Raw genomic sequence first — 18,938 nt, forward strand, 5'->3', positions numbered from 1 at the left:
GCCTTGCTCAAGGGCACTTCAGTCGCGCCTACTGATCGGGGTTTGAACCGGCAACCCTCCGGTCACAAGTCGAAGCGCTAACCAGTAACCCACGGCTGCCCTGAAGCACTGGTGTGAAGTCGTACGCAAGTAAAGATGAGCAAGGTTACCTGTGCAAGTTCACATAAGGACACCGACAAAGGCAACAATGTCCTTTTGTATCCAAGCCAGTTAAACAAAAAATGTCAGATATCTCAGTGAACCACAATGACATCAATAGATGGTAAGGTGTTGAGTGTGTTTGAATTCCCTTCCTTGTAGCATCCTTTTCTGCATTGCACAGTGGGGAGAAGTTCACCTTGTTTAATTAAATAACAATTCTATTTCCTTATTAGCTGCATACTTGAGGTTGGAGATATTAAGGCAAGTCAAGTTTCTCACATACTGGAAGTTCAAGATATACAGCCTTATGATTTTCTTATTCAGTTCTACACTGGACTTGAATTACGAAATTCGGCACAGATAGGCTACACAATTATGATTTTGGCCTATTGATTATAATGTGGTTAATTGTAAGTATATTTTAATCTCTGCATTTATCCCAATCCGTGAATTAGTGAAACACTCAGCACACCGTGAGGTGAAGCACACACTAATCCAGGCGCAGTGAGCTGCCTGCAACAACAGCAGCGCTTGGGTAGCAATGAGGGGTCGGGGTTCGAATCGGCAACCCTCCGGTTACAAGTCCGAAGCGCTAACCAGTAGCCTAGGCCACGGCTGCCGAATTGAAAGCTCTGTCAGTCAAATTCAATATCAAAATGTTTTACTTTGGCCTTTTATGAGTCCGAGTCAAGTCTGAAGTCTTTTGAGTGGAGTCGCAAGTCAAGTCTTAAGTCATATGTGCTAATATAGCATGTAAACAGTGTAGCAGTAAAAACAGTAGGCCAGTGGACAGTCAGTACTCAAACATGGAGAAAGTGGAGAGGCAGACAGACTATGCAGAGAAGTCTATCTCTCCTCTTCCCTTTAGTGATTATGTGATTATGGAGGAAATGTAAGCCTAATCGTTTAAAACTAAAGAAGAAAAGCTCATTTAAAAATGTAAATTCTTACCACTATGCCATAGGAGCATTTGACATCGACCTGGGGTTTCAGGGTCTATAGCTTTCTTTCTGCGTCTTTTTCATTGCTCTCAATGGCATCAATGAGATCAGAGATCACAACCACAACATCCTTAGGGATAGACATTGGACTTGGCATGCGAGGTCACATCAGCAAAGAGATAAAACTCGTCAAGCTCAGAAGCTTTGTTAGCCTTGATTTCACAGACAATGCTGTTGTCTTCTTTTAGCTTGGGCTCTTGGACTGATGTGATGTTCTCAACATTAGGCCTCATGTCTTGGTTTACACCTTGACATATTTCTTTCTGAGATAGTTTAGTGATAGGTCATGCATACTATATCTGCTATACTACTATCTACATCACAGGGGGGCTCACCAGTGCGTAACCTTTCTCTGGGGGCCCTCATATAGGAGTCAACCTGACCTAGTGGTCCTTCTACAAAACCTGCAACCTTCTTAGTATATGGTATGGCCATGTAAGTCTGTTACGGTACAATGTCAGCATCTCATGGCAACATGCAGTTTTTGTTTTTATTTTTCCTCATATTTTTTCTTGATGATACTGGAAGAAAATGAAAAGCAATTTTGCAAAATATGACGTCGCAAGACACCTGCACAGCCCCTGAAAGAGGAACCACATGACTTGAGTATAGGACCTCTTATTTGCAGTTGCATTAGATAGTATTGAAGTTACCATCCCTGCTGTCTCATTTTGTGTGAACAGGACAAATTAGTATGTTGCCTGGAGGCAGCACATAGAATGATTTGTCAAATGTTTTTTTTTTTTTTGCACTGTAGTGATTGAGGTCTAGACCAAGTGTCATACTCACAGAATTTCATGCTTAATGAACAAAGTTAAGTTTCAGTTATGACATTAAGCACTTTCAGTACACAGAGAGCGACCAGCCGGACACAATGCTGTTTTATGTGATCCTGTCTTTGGTGAGCTTTATTCCATACTGTAACAATTGATTAACTTTGTAAACTTTGAATTTGATATCTAACTTCACCTGTACTAATATGTACAATTAACAGAATGCATTTGTGATGTGATGAATGATGGGAAAGTAACTGATGAATGTTGAAATATTGCCGTTATAAATTCACGTTTAAAAAAAAAAAAGCTTTTTTTTACATATGAAGAGCTCTTTTCCAAAATGCAATATCCACCGTTTTAATGCATTTTACGTATATATATATATATATATATATATATATATATATATATATATATATACGTAGTATATCTAAACAGCACAACTGCACTTTTATTGATACCTGAAATATAAAATTAAATAACATGACTTATTCATGTATCAAAGGATCTCATTTGCACATCTTGCATACATTACATCTTTAGTTGATTAGATGAACTAAAGGAAATAGCCAAGCTTTATCAGTTGATACGTTATCTTCATTCTTAAGTTTGCGTGTTTTGGTATTTTAGCTCATTTGAAATCGTAACTGAAAGAGAGAAGAGGCAAGTCACAATTACTGAAAAGAAATACGCCAATCAAGTTACCGGTATAACATTCAGTAAATGCATTTAGGAAGGGCAATGAAAGATGAAGAACAGCCTTAATCAAACTGTGGAACAATGACCATTACTGATGTATCTGTGCCATTTCTCCCCACATTTTAGTGGTTAACAGAACAGAATGAAACTAAACTGAGAGAATACATGTTGAATTCTATAGTCATACAGTTTAGCACAGCTCAATTTTACCCAGGCTATTCTATAGAAGTCTTTCTATGTACTTTATATTCTTTTGCTATTCACTAATACAAGCAATATGACCAGGCCCCTCAGCTGCACATGAGTGAGATTGGTTGTTTTCTAACACATTTCACTTGAATTAGGGACATGGTTGTGAAGATCAGACTATGTACTAAGGATTTTATTACATCTTTAAAAGTGAAGCTCAAGTCACGTAAGAGATGTGAACTGCATCACATGGGGTTGAACCACACTGATGATTGAAGCTGTTTCTCTACGACATTCTCATGAAGTCAACTTTCTGTTCCCCTTCATGAAAAGCACAGTTAAATCTACAGTCATGGTGGACTTAAAAGACAACACAAGTCCTCAGCAGGGTTGTGCAAAATTCGAATTGCAATTCTGCTTCCTGTTTGCTACCTCAATTGAAATGCAAGTGAAATTCAAGAATTGAATTGGAATTTAAGAGCCAGTTCAAAATTCAATTCTGGAATTTTGCACAAGCCTGGTGTTTAGGGGCGTAGCCAGGATTATTTTATAGAGGGGGCCAGCTGGGTCCAGACTTTTTTATTGGGGTGGCACTTGGGAATCAAAACTACTATTTGAAAACTACTCAAAAAGTTTTGAAGATTAGGATAGCTTTTTTTAATAATGGCAATAAATTGTGTAAAGCCAACACTGATACACAGGTCAGTTTGTTGGCCACTCCAACACATTTTCCATAAATACGCCAATGCTATAAAAAAGTACATTATGATAATGCACCTTACTTAATCAGTCTTATTCAAATGATGTTAAAGAACAATAATAAATACTAAAAATATTGTATGCAGATATTTAATCTTATACTGATGGCCAAACTATATTTATTTCTGATATCCACTCCAAGTACTTGTCTGTAAGTAACATGGCTCTGAATTAAGAAATTAACCCTTAGAACCCGACTGTTTTAAGGGCTTTTTCACAACCTGTAGTCTAGGCTACCCAGATCTGCTGAAAGATCTGATCAGATTTTTAAATAATAAAAATACAAAAAGTGTATTATAAAAATTCTTATATTTCGACATGTATCTCACCACTGCAAGCTGTCAGTTGGCACATGTGTGTGTACTGTAGGGCAGACTGTCCTGAATCTGGCAATATCATTGCCATGGTGGAGGGATTCTCTGGGGCTGAGCAAATGTGAAAAATATGTGGTGTGTGCCTTACGGAAATAAATGCCTTTTTTTTTTATTTAGCCCTATGAGCCCTAGTCTATTTTTGGCCATTCTCACTACCTTTAGTTATAAGCCTTTATCCTGGTCATTGTAAGTGCCATTTACACATGCACTATGTTTTTAGAACAGTCTAGGCTACCCAGATCTGCCACCAATTCATATTAACACTTGCCATATCTATGCGATCACGGGTTCACAAGTAATTCAAACGAGAGTAATGGGTGCGCAGGTGAACTGTAAATATGAATCAATTTGATTTAATTTCATGATTTTTTTTCATATTCATACTTGATCGCACAGGCAAGTGTTTAGTCTCGTTGGAAAGCCCCACTTGTTTCATCTCGCAGCCATGAACAGTTCTGGAGCAATGTAACAAAGAACTCGGGCAAAGCAGCCTGCCTCTGCCTGACCAGCTATGGCAAGAACCACACGCAGTCAGCAAATTATGTTTTTTTATAAAGTAGCCTAGGCTAGGCCCTATTAGCCTACTTTTATTGGAGCCATCCGGAGATATGTGCCTAATATGCTTGCATTTCACCCGAATTTTATCGAAATGTTTTTGTAACAGCGTTACCGCGGGCTTCCGATTATTTCTGATCAGCCCCACACATCAATGTCAGAGCCTACCTAACCAGGACAGCCCAACTACGCAGCTCACTTGGCTATGATTCATGACACATTCTAACATCTTATTAGCATTAATGTTCCAACTTATCATCAACTCACCTGTTGTTACTGAGGTTAAGTAGTAGTCTACTGTCAAGTGTTTTTAACAGATGACTTGAATTGTCCCGCTGCTGCTGCACTAGGCCTACTTGATCACAACCGTAGGCTACACTTCCTGACTGGGCCAATGGTCGTATAGAGTGCATTAATTGGTTCAGTCCCTGCTTTGCAAAGTGTTGGCAAAGTGCCGTCAATAACGGCAGCAATTTTACTTTTTATTTATTTATTTTTTTTACTTTTCACTGAACGGAGCTGGGGGGGCCAGCAAGGTGGCCAAGCTTTGACCTGTGGTGGCCGTGGCCCCCCCTGGCCACCACATAGCTCCGCCCATGCAAGTGCTCTGGATTTTGTTCCACTTGTGATAATGCAATCAGTGAAAAATGCATCCAATTGTTCCAAATGTTTTAAAATTATTGCTCGAGGAACATGTCACATTTTAACAATCTCTTGGATATGCATGCACTTTGTGCTGTCAGTACTTCGATCTTGAAGGAAATATATACTTGCTCTGTAGATACCTGACATATCGTACTGCAGTTTGGTGACCCCCTCCCCCTCCCACCTCCTCCAAAAACAGAGAAACCATCAAACAAGCAAACAAACAAAAAAACATTGGCAACGTCTCATGACCTTCTCTTGAACCACACAAAATGTAGTTTCACTTTTGAAAATGTTACGAGGTATTGGTGGCAGAGGCAAAAATAGTCATCTATTCCATTGACGATAGCATCCTTTTAAAACATCTGGAGGTTGAAATTGGTCTGCAAGGGGTGGTGTTGAAATGGTTCACATCATCTGAATGATAGAACATTCAGATTAGGCAATTGCTCTTCGTCCACGGCTCCTATCAAATGTGGTATCCCTCAGGGATCCATTTTAGGCCCTTTGCTATTCCCTATATATGCTCCCTCTTGGTTCCATCTTTAACAAACACAACATTCAATATCACTGCTATGCAGATGACTCTCAGTTTTACCTGCCATTAACAACCGAAAGTTCCTGCACTTTGGAAAGCCTGTTTATCTGCCTTAATGATATAAAGAGTTTGATGGCTACAAATGTCTTACAATTAAATGAAAAAAAAAAAACAGAGATAATTATTTTTGGTCCGTTGAGCTCTGTTGCTAAGCTAAGAAATACACTTGGACCACTGGCTGTAAATTGACACAGTGATGTCAGAAATCTAGGTGTTTATCTAGATTACTCTTTGAAATGCAATAAGCAAGTCGGTAGTGTGGTTAAGGGAAGCTTTTTTCAACTAAGAACAATAGCTAAATTAAAGCCCTGGCTCTCATATAGTGACTTAGAAACTATAATCCATACATTTGTTACATCTAGGCTGGACTATAATTGTGTTTTTAGGTCTAAACCAATCAACCCTTGCTAGACTTACTGTAAATTAGTCCAAATGCAGCAGCTAGGCTTCTTACTGGAACTAAGAAACATATATGCACAAGTCATGTGCTGGCCCAACTCCACTGGTTACCTGCAAATACAGAAGTCATTTTAAAGTTTTGCTTTTTGTTTTCAAAGCCCTAAATGGTGTTGGATTCTTTGGTTGTTGCGTTGTGTTTTAGTTCTAATGTCTGTATTGAAGATGGTCAATAAAGCTTGACGGTGGGATCTGGATCGGTGATTAGATGATGATTTATTGTAGATGGGACAACAATGAATAACAGAACACAGGCTAAGTCTCAAACAGTAAAACTGTGCAGAGTCTAACAGTTGTGGTTGTTATTAGAAGCGGCTGCTGAGCCTTCCGACAGAAGATGCTCCTCGGGTCGCTTCCTCGATCCGTCTCCGTGTCAAAACCTAAGACAAAGCCTGTTATACTAAAACATACAAACGTCAATCATGCCAACATGGCAGGTGCCAACCAGTGTACAAAACCCGGCCCTGGCCAGATGGAGATACTAGCCCGAATAGGCAGACATGCTGTCTCCCTCGGCCCATGTTATCACTGATGTTCCCTGGATGTTCCTAAACATCTGCCTGTATGACCTTCCTGCTGGTACACAGGCCTAAGGCACAGTTATGTACAATAATATGGACCTCTCCCTGTTGTATACTACACACAGAAGTAACATATGAACACATCAGAATACAGTAAGAATACCCCAGAATTCTACAATGGGATGGCAGTATATCTGTGACCTTTTACGGCCCTACTGTCCTATAGGCCACTAAGGTCTTCCTCGCAACATCTTCTTTCAGTCCCGAATGCAATCCTAAAAACGAAAGGTGATAGGTCTCTTTTTCTGTTGCAGCCCCTCGACTGGAATAATCTCCCTACAGAAATTAAGTCCTGTCCCACTATCAGTAGCTTTAAATCAAATTTAAAGACCTGTGTATTTTCTTTGGCCTTTAATGTCCATTAATTCTCCCCTTTGCTTATTTATCTTATCTTATTTCTATTTCTTTTCAGCATTATGCAATATTCCACTTTTAACTTCTCTGTACATTTTGCTCCAGACCTAGTAATAGTTTTAGTAACTGTATCTTCATTTATCTACAATCATAATCAGTTTATTATTATCATTTCTATAATTTCTTTGTATTATTATTTATTTTTTGTCACTTATGTTTTTGTTTTTATTACTATATTTATTTCTGTGAGCACCTTGGTCATTTAAGTGTGCTATATAAATGTGACTTGACTTGACTTGATTTATAGATAGACTGTGTTGATACCAAAGGTGGTTACAGTATGTCTATGGCAGCCTTTGACAATGTGATTATAACTTTCCAATTGATAAATTATACTCATCCAAATGTAACTGGTGCTTCTGTGGGGTAAGAAAGCTTAAATGATAGGCCTATGTCAGACAACTGAATATAACACCAGTTTTTATACCTAGTATTCTGAAAACATATAAATGTTTTTTTTTTTTCAATTCCGACAATTTAATTTCGCAACCCCCCAGTTTAAGATCTCATAGATCTCTAATATGAACAGGGGTTGCAGGGAGTGGCTCCAGGAATCCATGCTGATATCCCATCATCACAGCCTGGACAGGACTCGGGGCCTGCTCTGGTACAAGATGAAGCACTTCTTAATGTGGAAGGTACTTTTGATGCTGCATTAGCAAGAACTATTTGAGTCTGAATGTGGTTAGTGGTGATATATTACTCATGTTATATACTGATATTATTTTACTGTTATTTCACTGTTGACTTAAAGTAGAAAGAAAGAAAGTAATGTTATTTTTTAACCTTTTTCCAAAATCTTATGTGACTGACCAGATTTCGGTGGGAATTGTAAGGTAAGTTAAGGAACAACATCAACATATTTCTAAATCTGAATCTCCTACCAACAATTTTGACCCTCTCTTTTCAAAGACCTCATGCATTCTGAAGAGGAAGAAAAGAGATTGGATTGTTCCTCCTATAAGTATTCCAGAGAACCAAAGAGGTCCTTTCCCCCAAAGGGTTGCTCAGGCATGTGTCTAAAATGTTTGACTTTTTTTTAATTATCTGACGACCATTTCACAGCAGAGTCAAGAGGCAATAACATATTAGTTTTCAATTCTTTGTGTCATAAAATTTTCAGATTGAAACCTCACACAATAAGGAGGTGAAGGTAATTTACAGCATCACTGGACCTGGTGCTGACGAGCCTCCAGTAAACCTCTTCACCGTTGATAGAGAGACTGGATTGCTGTATGTAACACAGCCACTGGATAGAGAGCAGCAAAACCATTACAGAGTAAGAGACCATTTCACTGTTTTAGTGTCTGTAGTGGAATTCATGACCCTGGTGACACATGCCCAGTGACCCAGTGTTGAGGGCTAGTTAAGATGACTGGTTAACAATAAGGTATACCCATTTGTGGGGAAATATAGACTCATCTGTATAGGTGGTATATGAACAAGCAAGATACCAAAGAGTACAATGCAAACAAACAAGAACAAGGTCCTCTTGTGTTAAAAATTAAATGTAAACGGAACAAAACAGCAGCGCTTTACATTTGCATTTCACACTTTAATGAAAATATAACCGAATAGTTGATTTTGAAAAAGTTAAAGCAAAACGTATTCCTTTCTTCTGGGACTTTGGTCTACAGAGGGGAAACAAACTGTTCAGAAGCTCTCCTGAAGATTTCACACTGAGTCTGAAATATCATATACTGCTTGTATTCAACCACGCGGAAAATGTGTTAAGTTTATACAAACTTGAAATATTTATCCTAAAGACGGATATTATCAATGGGGAACTTCATCATAAAGGAAGCATACTTCCTACTACATGTGCAGCTGTTACTGTTGTATGACAAACTTGATCACATTTCTTGCAGGTAAATATTATGTACACAAAAAATGTATGATGAAAAATGCCCACTGAAATGATACAAAATATGAAATGAACTGTAATTAGAAGTGCAGTCTGAGTCTACAGTGCTTTCTAATATTCTTTCTATTTCAGCTACGTGTTCATGCTGTCAGTGAAGCTGGAAGTATAGCAGAGCACCCCATGGAAATCATAATACGTGTTACTGATTTGAAGGATAATAAGCCAGTTTTCACACAAGATCCATTTCAGGGAAGAGTGAGTAAAGCTTTGGAAGTAGGTATGTTGCCTTATAAGCTATACATCAAAGTGGAACCCCCTCAGTTGAAAGTAGACTGCAAATATTATATGCATTAGTGAAGTGTAAAAAAATATTTAATATCTGAGGATTATAGACACATAACTATATAACTGGTATGTGTATGTGTGCTGTTACATTTCAGGATTTGAGTTCATGAAAGTTGCGACCACTGATGCAGATGAACCAGGCAATGCAAATTCTGATCTCAGATACAAAATACTGAGTCAGGATCCACCACTGCCCAGCAAAGACATGTTCTCCATCGACCCTGTCACTGGAGGAATTAGAGTTAATGCTGTTGGACTGGACAGGGAGGTGGGTTATTTACAATCATACTTATGATTAAATAGTTGTTGAGATATTTCGGACAGTCAATAATATTTTACATTTCAGAAAATTGCTAAATATACATTGAAGATCGAAGCAGCATACCAAGAAGGCATGGGTCTAAGAACAATTTGCAGGGCCATCATCACTGTAACAGACAGCAATGACGGAGCACCTCGGTTTGAAAAAAACTCTGTAAGTGGAAGTCAAGAGGTCCCTTTATGTTACTCATTACAACTGAATCTAAATTGATGAAAGGCACACATATCCAGAAATATTACGTTTTTTTCAGAGGTAAACATTTTCTGAAACCAAACCAAGGTTTCTGTTTAGCATGTTAATTTGTGAGTTGCATATGATATCTTTCCTACCTATAGCATAGCATACTGTATGTTAAATGCAGTAAAATATGAATATTCTCTTTAGTACACAGCATGTGTCTCTGAAAATGTGGTTGGTGCTTCAGTGGTGACAATGCTAACAGCTGATGAGGATAAACTCAATACACCAGCCTGGACAATGAGCTATAAGATAGTTTCTGGAGACGATCAGCAAATGTTCAGTGTTAGCTCCAAACCTAACAAACAAGGTGCTATCATCAGAACAGTAAAGGTACACTCATGTTTGTTTATGAACTATCATAATTTCACTGACATCTGTCTTTTTTGGTTGATATTTTTAATGCATAATTTTTGCATTAGATTAGACAGTTAAAAATGATTCTTGGTTATTAAAAAATGCAATATTGCCATAATTTTCATTTGAAATAATTCCACTTCTGTTTCTTCAATTCACTTCAGCCCCTTGACTTTGAGAAGCGACACGAGCACCTCCTGTTGGTGACTGTGGACAATGACAACCCCTTCTCCACCCCACTGCGCATTTACACAGCGTCAGTGACAGTGAGAGTGAAGGATGAGAATGAGGCCCCTGTCTTCCGACCAGGTGAGAGGATCATCTCCAAACCAGAGGATCTGCCTGCAGGCACTGACAAACATGTCCTCACTTGCACACAATAAAACACACACAGAGAGAGAGAGAGAGAGAGAGAGAGAGAGAGAGAGAGAGAGAGAGAGAGAGAGAGAGAAATTAATGTATTATGTCTCAGGTACAAGATTGGCAGTGATCCTGCTGGCTGGCTGCTGATTGACAGTCAGACTGGACTGATCACTGTCAGGAGCTCCATGGACAGAGAATCTGACTTTGTCCAGGATGGGAAATACACAGCTCTGATACTTGCAGTTGATGATGGTATGAAGTGGGATTCTAGCCTCATGAAATTTCAAAAATGAAAATAAAATCTACTGAATTAAATGATCTAGATCTATTGGAAAAAAATCCTTAATTTAATTATTATAGCTATAATGATATAAAAGAAGAAATACATTTATTTATTTCCTTTCTGTTTTCTTTTTTCCCCTGTACTGTAGATGATGATATTCCTGCCACAGGCACTGGGACACTGGTCATTGAGCTCGATGACGCAAACGACCATCCTCCCACCATCAAGATGTCCATCACAGTCTGCAACCAGGACCCTGAGCCTGTGGTTCTGCCTGTTCTGGATGGAGATGGACCAGGACTCTCTGACCCCTTCAGTGTGGAGCCCATGGACCCAAATCAGGACTACTGGACAATTGAGATGAACACCACAGGTTTAAACACACCAGTTACTAAACCTACATGTTCTTAAGCATGACATAGTTCAGATGGCAGACAGGAGAGTACATTGTAAATGGGACTCTTAGTAATTCATTAGAGAATGTCACATTGTTTTGTGTATCCATTTTCCATCATCAAGTTATACGTTTATGTCTTGTGTCTTCAATAGCTAAATAAAATCAATATCAATATATATTACAAATATAAAACAAAGAAAACTCCAAACACTGACATGATAACCATTATACATAATAACCGTATTTGCACTTTATTTTCCCAGGAACTGGGGTTGTTTTCAAGCTCAAACCATCTCTACTTCAAAGAGACTTCAACATTGTACTGAGAGTCTGTGACAGTGGTGGACTTTGCAAAAACAATACCATCTTTGCCCAAGTGAATGATGGGAATTGTGTTACCAAAGGGTCTTTCTGCATCATCAAACCATAAACGCATTGTCAATGTTATTAATAGCTTTTGGTTAGTTCTAACAAGAGCGTAATGTTTGCTTCTAATTCAAACTGCCTTTTCGTAATGAAGTAACTGAAGGAAAAGTAATAGTAGCTCGTAGCAAGGCAAGGCAAAATTCAGGGGGGGCACAATCAGGCAATTTTTTTCGGGGGGGGTCCTGTTAGAGGGGGGTCGGTGATTTCTCCCCCAGGAGATTTTGAAATTCTGGCTGCTAAACATACCATTTCAATGCAGTTTGGGAGGGACAGAAATACCTTAACAGAGCAGCAACCATCCTCTATCTGAGGACTAAGCTAAAGTATCTATTTTGTAAGTTAATGTAAAACACATAGGTTGGTGAAAGAACTGTAAGCTCAAATTCAGCTCATTAAAGCATGTTTAGACACACGCATTTACACTTAGGCCTACTACACATGATTTTAAAAACAGTATCATTGCAGTTGTTATGATTTGATTGATATGTGACCCAAGAACAATCTTACATTAAAAAAGTTGCTGAGGTCTGACTTTGTGGTGCTCAGAAATTATTATTTTAATTTTAAAATTATTATTTTAATCTTAATTCATGTGATGAAGGACTTTGAAAGAAGTTTGACACGTTTCAGTGCTGAGTAAGGTTAACCCTAAATATTGAATATTTTACTAGTAGGCCTAATATATTTTTTATGACCATTATGGCAAGCAATAGGCTACCTCATTTGTAAGTTGCTATCTGCAAATCATGAGCAAGTAACCTGATAATAATAAGTTATGAGCACGAGAGAGACTATTATACTTTCTTGCCCTCTACATCACGGTCATAGCGATCCTATGTAAAACAACTTTAAGTCTCCTTTTGAACGGGTGGCTATCCCTTTTCATTACATGGATTAGCAGCCAGATACGTGAAGAGAACAAGTGGAGAAACATCCAACGCAATGCCTTGGTAGGCCTAATGGTATTAGGTTGGATTTTGTAGTCACTGCAAATCTAACACCCTCGTTTATGAAACTGGAAACAATTGAACCAGGATACTTTGCCAAATATTTGTAGTATTTGTATTTGTAAGAGTAGCCTATGCTACGTTATACTGACACTGTAGGCTAACGTTAACGTAATGCTCTGAATTCGCGGCCAACATCAAATCCATAGTTCTAACTATTTGATCATCAAGTCAAAATTTCATGGTCAACTACAAATAATTCCACTACTTTTTATTGCTTAGCTAGACTACTTACCACTTCAACACCATTGACTGTATCTGTTTAAACTGTAACTGTAACAGTTCAACTGTTCAAACTGTAGCCTAAAGTTAACTGTAACAGTTCTACACAAGCAAAACATTGCGAGCTCAATGCACGTGTGAGTTGTTAGGGGAACATACACAGACACCAATTTTAGGAAAAGGGCTGTTGACTGGTCATCAGCTATTTTGCTACGGTTTATTACACATCTAGAAGAATACATTTGAGTCGTTATAGGCTCTGGCTTATTATGGAGCATAATAGGAACAAAGTTATGATCCAAAAAATTATCAGGGACGAAATATCCGAGGGGGCACGTGCCCCCTTAACTTCAATGGGCATGACGTCACTGATGCCAGCCAGTGTGCTGGAACTATCCATTCTCTCCATTGCACATTTTATGTAGTTTGTTTTATTTTTATTTACTTAGTGAAATAAAAATGTGTAATATGTTGTCAACATCAGTGAGTCTAAATCTATTCTTTTTTGTATGTTATATATGTCAAAATCTGTATAAATAATAGAAAGGTCGCTGATTAACACTTGCAATTCAGTGTCGTGATGGTTTTAAAAAAAATCTGAAGGTAATAAAAAAGGTATTAAAAAGTAGTAAATTTAACTTAAGTATTGCTGTATATACCCTGTTGTCCGCTCAGCCAAACTGAGTAATCCGGGACGAAGGGCCTTTGTTAGACAGGTAACCAAGGACCCAATGGTCATTATGAATGAGATCCAGAGTTACTTTGAGAGGACTTATGCTATACAATTAAAAGAAGTCAGCTGACATATGTTATTATGATTGTAGCAAGTTAACACGGCTGATCATGCATATGACTACCTACGGTGTTGTCTTGCTACAGTTGCATGTATCATGTTTAAGTTTTCAAACATTTCACTGACTGCTGGTCAGGCTCTCTGTGGCCACCTAGTCTATCTGTAGCCTAAATTGAGGAAGCATTACTGGTGTAAAAATAAATAAATAATAATAATAAAAAAACGTGATGGGGGAGGATTGAACCCATATCGACTGCGTGAAATAGCAATGTGTAGGCATTAACCTGTTGCGCCATAGAAATACCAGTTTGCAAGTTGATAAATAAAGTGTCAAAAAAACCTCAAACCTATGTTTACCCATGTTTATCAGCAACATTAACGTTTTGACTCTCCCTGTGCGCAAATTTTGTGTAAAATATGGAGACGTTATAGACTTCTCCTGCCCATTGTAGTGTGCGTTTCAATGCCTGTGTTTCATTAACTGAATTCTTAAAAGAATAGGCTGCCGCTGGACAAAAGGATACACAATTTTATTTGATTTATTTGCTGGCGTTCATGTGCCTCTCTACAGACACTTCAGGTAGCGGCGGCTACAGCCTAACCTCAGTGAAACGTTTGTAAAACTTAACCATGATACTTTGAAGGCCTAATAAATGGCTTGGGCAATGGTAGCATGATAACATGGTAGCCAGATAACATGATCAGCTATGTTAACTTGTTACAATGATAATAACATTAGCTGACTTCTTTTAATCATACAAGTCAAGTCAATTTCTGTAAGTGCCGTCAGCTGGTTCGTGGCGCAAGCAGGTAGGCGCCTGATTATCAAGCAAACAGTTCAATTTATTCCTGGTTCGATACCCACGAAGAGTTAATTTATGCTATTTAGGTGTTTTTTTTTTTTGGGTGGCATATTTATGGTCCAGTGCATGTAGTACTACAGACAATTTTGACTTTTAAACATGTCATGCATATTTGTGTTCGTCTCTAGTTTATCAGAAAGTGAGAAATCTGCAAGCGGCCACATCTGTCAAAGACTCGTCATCAATCATGAAACATCATCATCAACGCAGCCAGTTAACATGGGGTTGCCATGTAACACCGGTTTTCCGCTTGGGCCTGCGGGTGAAGCTGAGAAGACGTCTCCCTGACTGCGAAATACAAATTCTGAGTGTCAAGCTACTGAAATGTCTCTGAACATACAGAGTTAAAACGAGTGAAACGAAACGTTGTGAACTCACAAAACAACTAGTATTAACAAAAAATCCGCTCCTTTAGGCTGACTCCACTGCTTTCTATGACCCGCGTCTCTGACTCTGTCTCCACTCTCTTCATTCATTCAGGGCTTACGTCCTGTTTTGTTAAAAGTGCGACCTCTCGAACTTGAACCTGGCCACTTCTGATTGGTCAAGCAAGTAAGAGCTTGTGTGAACAGGCGACATGACAGAATGTCATTCTGTCACAACACACACACACACACAAAATGTTTGTATTATGGTACTCAGGTACAAGGTGATCCTGCTGGCTGGCTGCTGATCAACAGTCAGACTGGACTGATCACTGTCAGGAGCTCCATGGACAGAGAATCTGACTTTGTCCAGGATGGGAGATACACAGCTCTGATACTTGCAGTTGATGATGGTATAAAGTGGGATTCCAGCCTCATGAAGTTCAAAAATGAAAAACTTTTTTTTACCGGTAATGAAAAACTATAACTATGGACTATTATTATTATGACCGCCGTGCAGCGAAGCGGTGGTCATATAGGTTTAGTCAGATTTTTTCTTTTTTTTTTTCTTTTTCGCATGGAACCATCGTTTTTCGTTTTGATCTGTAGCCCCCCCGCTGGACTGGACCCCCCGAAAGGAGGGTAGGGCAGACACAGTTTTCTGTGAATATCTCGAAAACCGTAGGGTTTAGGAGGACCTTTTTTTTTTTGTATGTTGATCTCAAGGGGCCATGTCAACCCATTCCATAACCACTCATTTCATGTATAGCGCCACCTAGTTAAACACAAAAAAGTAAAAATGAGGTGTTGTAATCGAAGGTATCTGTGACCTAACATAGTGAAAACTGCACGAAATTGGAAGTGTATGATCATTATGACACCCTCTGTATGCACGCCAAGTTTCGTGGAATTCCGTTCATGGGGGGCCACACAATAAATTAATTTATGTTACTATACACCAACTGGCCTGTAGGTGGCCGGAGACAGTTTTCTGTGAATATCTCGAGAACCGTAGGGCCTAGGAGGTCCACTTTTTTTATGTATGTTGGTCTTAAGGGGGCATGTCAACCCATCCCATTACCACTTATTTCATGTATAGCGCCACCTAGTTAAAAATTAAAAAGCAAAAAATTAGGTGTTTTCATCACAATATCTCTGGCTGACAAGGTCAAAACTGCACGAAATTAAAAGTGTAGGATCATTATGACACCCTCCGAATGCATCCCAAGTTTTGTGTACTTTCGTACATGGGGGGCCTTACAATAAAATAATTTATGTGTACATTTAGTGACGTACACCAACAAGGATTCCCGGGACACTGAAAGACCGGGGTACACAAAACTTGGTGGGCATGTACCCCCACATGGATAGCATGGAACCGTCATTTTTCGTTTTGATCTGTAGCCCCCCCCCGCTGGACTGGACCCCCCGAAAGGAGGGTAGGGCAGACACAGTTTTCTGTGAATATCTTGAGAACTGTAGGGCCTAGGATGACCATTTTTTTCCGTATGTTTGCCTCCAGGGGTCATGTTAACCCATTTCATGTGCACACATGTGCACAAACAGATACACACACACACACATACATTCACAGTAATCATACGTATGACACATACTCACACAGTTGACATATGTACGCTTGCATGCACAGGCACATACGCAGGCACACACACAAGCACGCACACACACACACACACACACACACACACACCCCCACACGCATAACATAAACATAACACAAACAATCAAGAATTTCTCAGAATTATGAACAGGCAAGATGGAGGTGGGGTTGTATAAAATGAATTTTACATGTGAAATCTATGAACTAATCATGTTTTGGTACTTGTTGTCTAGCAGATACCAGTGAGAATTGAGTGTGGATAGTGCAATTTAGTGAGACAGTTAGAATCATATAGGCCTTTCAGCGTGATTTCTTTTTGTGGAAAAAATATGCTGGACTGGGCGGCGGTCATATTTTGTACCGCTCTGCGGTACATCTAGTTTTTTTGGAAGTTGTTAGATTATATATCAAAATATTTACCTATAATGATATTTTCTTTCTGCCCCCCACCTCCCCTCTGTAGATGATATTCCTGCCACAGGCACTGGGACACTGGTCATGTTTTCTCCTTCTCACCTTTTCTTTTCTTGTTTTACTTTGCCTTTTGTTTTGTGGTGGATGTGACATCCAATCAGTAAGGATTGTCTTTTGCAAGACACTTTCTTTGATACTTTGTATGTGGGCAGTTCACGTTATGGATGTGACGTGTCTGAACCAGTCCTCGACAAACTACATAAAACACATAATTAAGTAGTGAATTTTGATATAAAACAATTGAAATAGTAATCATAAAAAACTAGCGATGAAATTATTGCTTCCTCAGTGCCCACTAAGATCCACAGGAAAAATCAGGACAACAAGTCATTTAAAATATAAAAAAAAATATATATTTTTTTTTACCGTCATCAATTTTGGTCAGTGATTCCCGGGTTACTGAAACACCAGGGAACATGAAACTTGGTGGCCACTCCACTAAATAACTAGCCCTACCTGAACCGTTGCACCCAAGATGACAAAATATTTATGATATGTTAGTCTCAAGAGCCCACGTCAACCTAACCCATACACACTCATTTGTGATTTGCACACATAAAGTACATGCACACACACGCACATGCACGCACATGCACACACACGCGCACACACACACACACACACACACACACACACACACACGCACGCACAGACGCACACATACAGACAGGCAAGCACACACACACATAAACACATACAGACAGGCAAGTACACAAACACACACACAGGCACGCATACGCATGTGCACATGGAAACACACACACGCACACACACACATAAACACACAAACACAGTCACGCATACACACATGCACACACACACACACACACACACACACACACACACACACACACACTCTTATAAACAAAAGCAAACTCACATATGCACATACTCATTTACATGCACATGAGTTGCAGGAGTAGGAGATGGAGACAAATTGACAAGCGTGATTTATTTTTGCGAAGAGAATATGCAGGACTGAGAGGCGGTCATATTTTGTACCAATATGCGGTACATCTAGTTTATTGCTGCCGTTACTAATATTACTCTGTGGGTATTAGCCTGACACAGACCTGACACTTCAAATGCTGGCATATCGCGTCACATTTAAAATTAAACTGTGTTAAGCAGACGTGAGCAGGCTGAACAGATCTGCAACAGAAGGAGGTTGCTATGTTAACTCCAGCTGCAAAGTCAGCCATCTCCACCAGCTAACACGATAATCCAGTTACTGTACAACAACAGTATGACAGGTACAGGAAGATAATCGCTCAGATTTTCGTTATTAGGCCACTTGAAAATAGGCTATGGCTAGGCTAATCACTGGAGGTATTTTAATATTATGTTTGTTTTGCTAATAGTAAGGCAAGGCCTCTTGTGGTTTTGATCAACCTAATAATCTTTGAAATGTCAATTGTAGGCCTAAACACTAAGGTGAAATGCGTTGAAACTGACATGCCACTAGAACAGACGTTTTATCGGCTTTGAGGTATAACAAAGTCTCCAGTCTTGTAAATTCACATTATGTAACATCCATAACGTCACATCCATAACGCTCCATTAAAGGTTTTAAAAGTAAGAAAGGGGCACAATTTGGTCATCACACTTTACATTGATATAAATCAGTTTTGCACAGACTCTATGGACATTGTCGCATCAACACTGTACTATATGTGTAGCATAAACTTTTCCTATAAAACGTTATGGATGTGACATGGCCATGGAACTTGCTGACTTAAAAACAAAAGCCTTACAAATGTAAGGAGTTGTGCTCTTAAAGGAAAGCTGAGCATAGACATTACTCTTTAAAT

At 39.0% G+C, this 18,938-nt stretch overlaps 1 long non-coding RNA gene and 1 pseudogene across 1 annotated transcript; one reads left to right on the top strand and one right to left on the bottom strand.

Moving 5' to 3' along the window:
• The first annotated feature begins 1,914 nt into the window (after positions 1-1,914).
• On the top strand, positions 1,915-11,910 carry LOC121682093 (annotated as a pseudogene).
• On the bottom strand, positions 10,567-13,083 carry LOC121682095. Its single transcript, XR_006022425.1, has 3 exons — positions 13,025-13,083; positions 11,063-11,306; positions 10,567-10,682 (listed from the first exon to the last, which is right to left on the bottom strand). It is a non-coding gene; the product is annotated as an uncharacterized LOC121682095 (long non-coding RNA).
• Between the last annotated feature and the right edge of the window lie 5,855 nt (positions 13,084-18,938).

Source organism: Alosa sapidissima, chromosome 14 (genome assembly GCF_018492685.1).
Source record: "Alosa sapidissima isolate fAloSap1 chromosome 14, fAloSap1.pri, whole genome shotgun sequence".
In the NCBI taxonomy this organism is placed as follows: Eukaryota; Metazoa; Chordata; class Actinopteri; order Clupeiformes; family Clupeidae; genus Alosa; species Alosa sapidissima.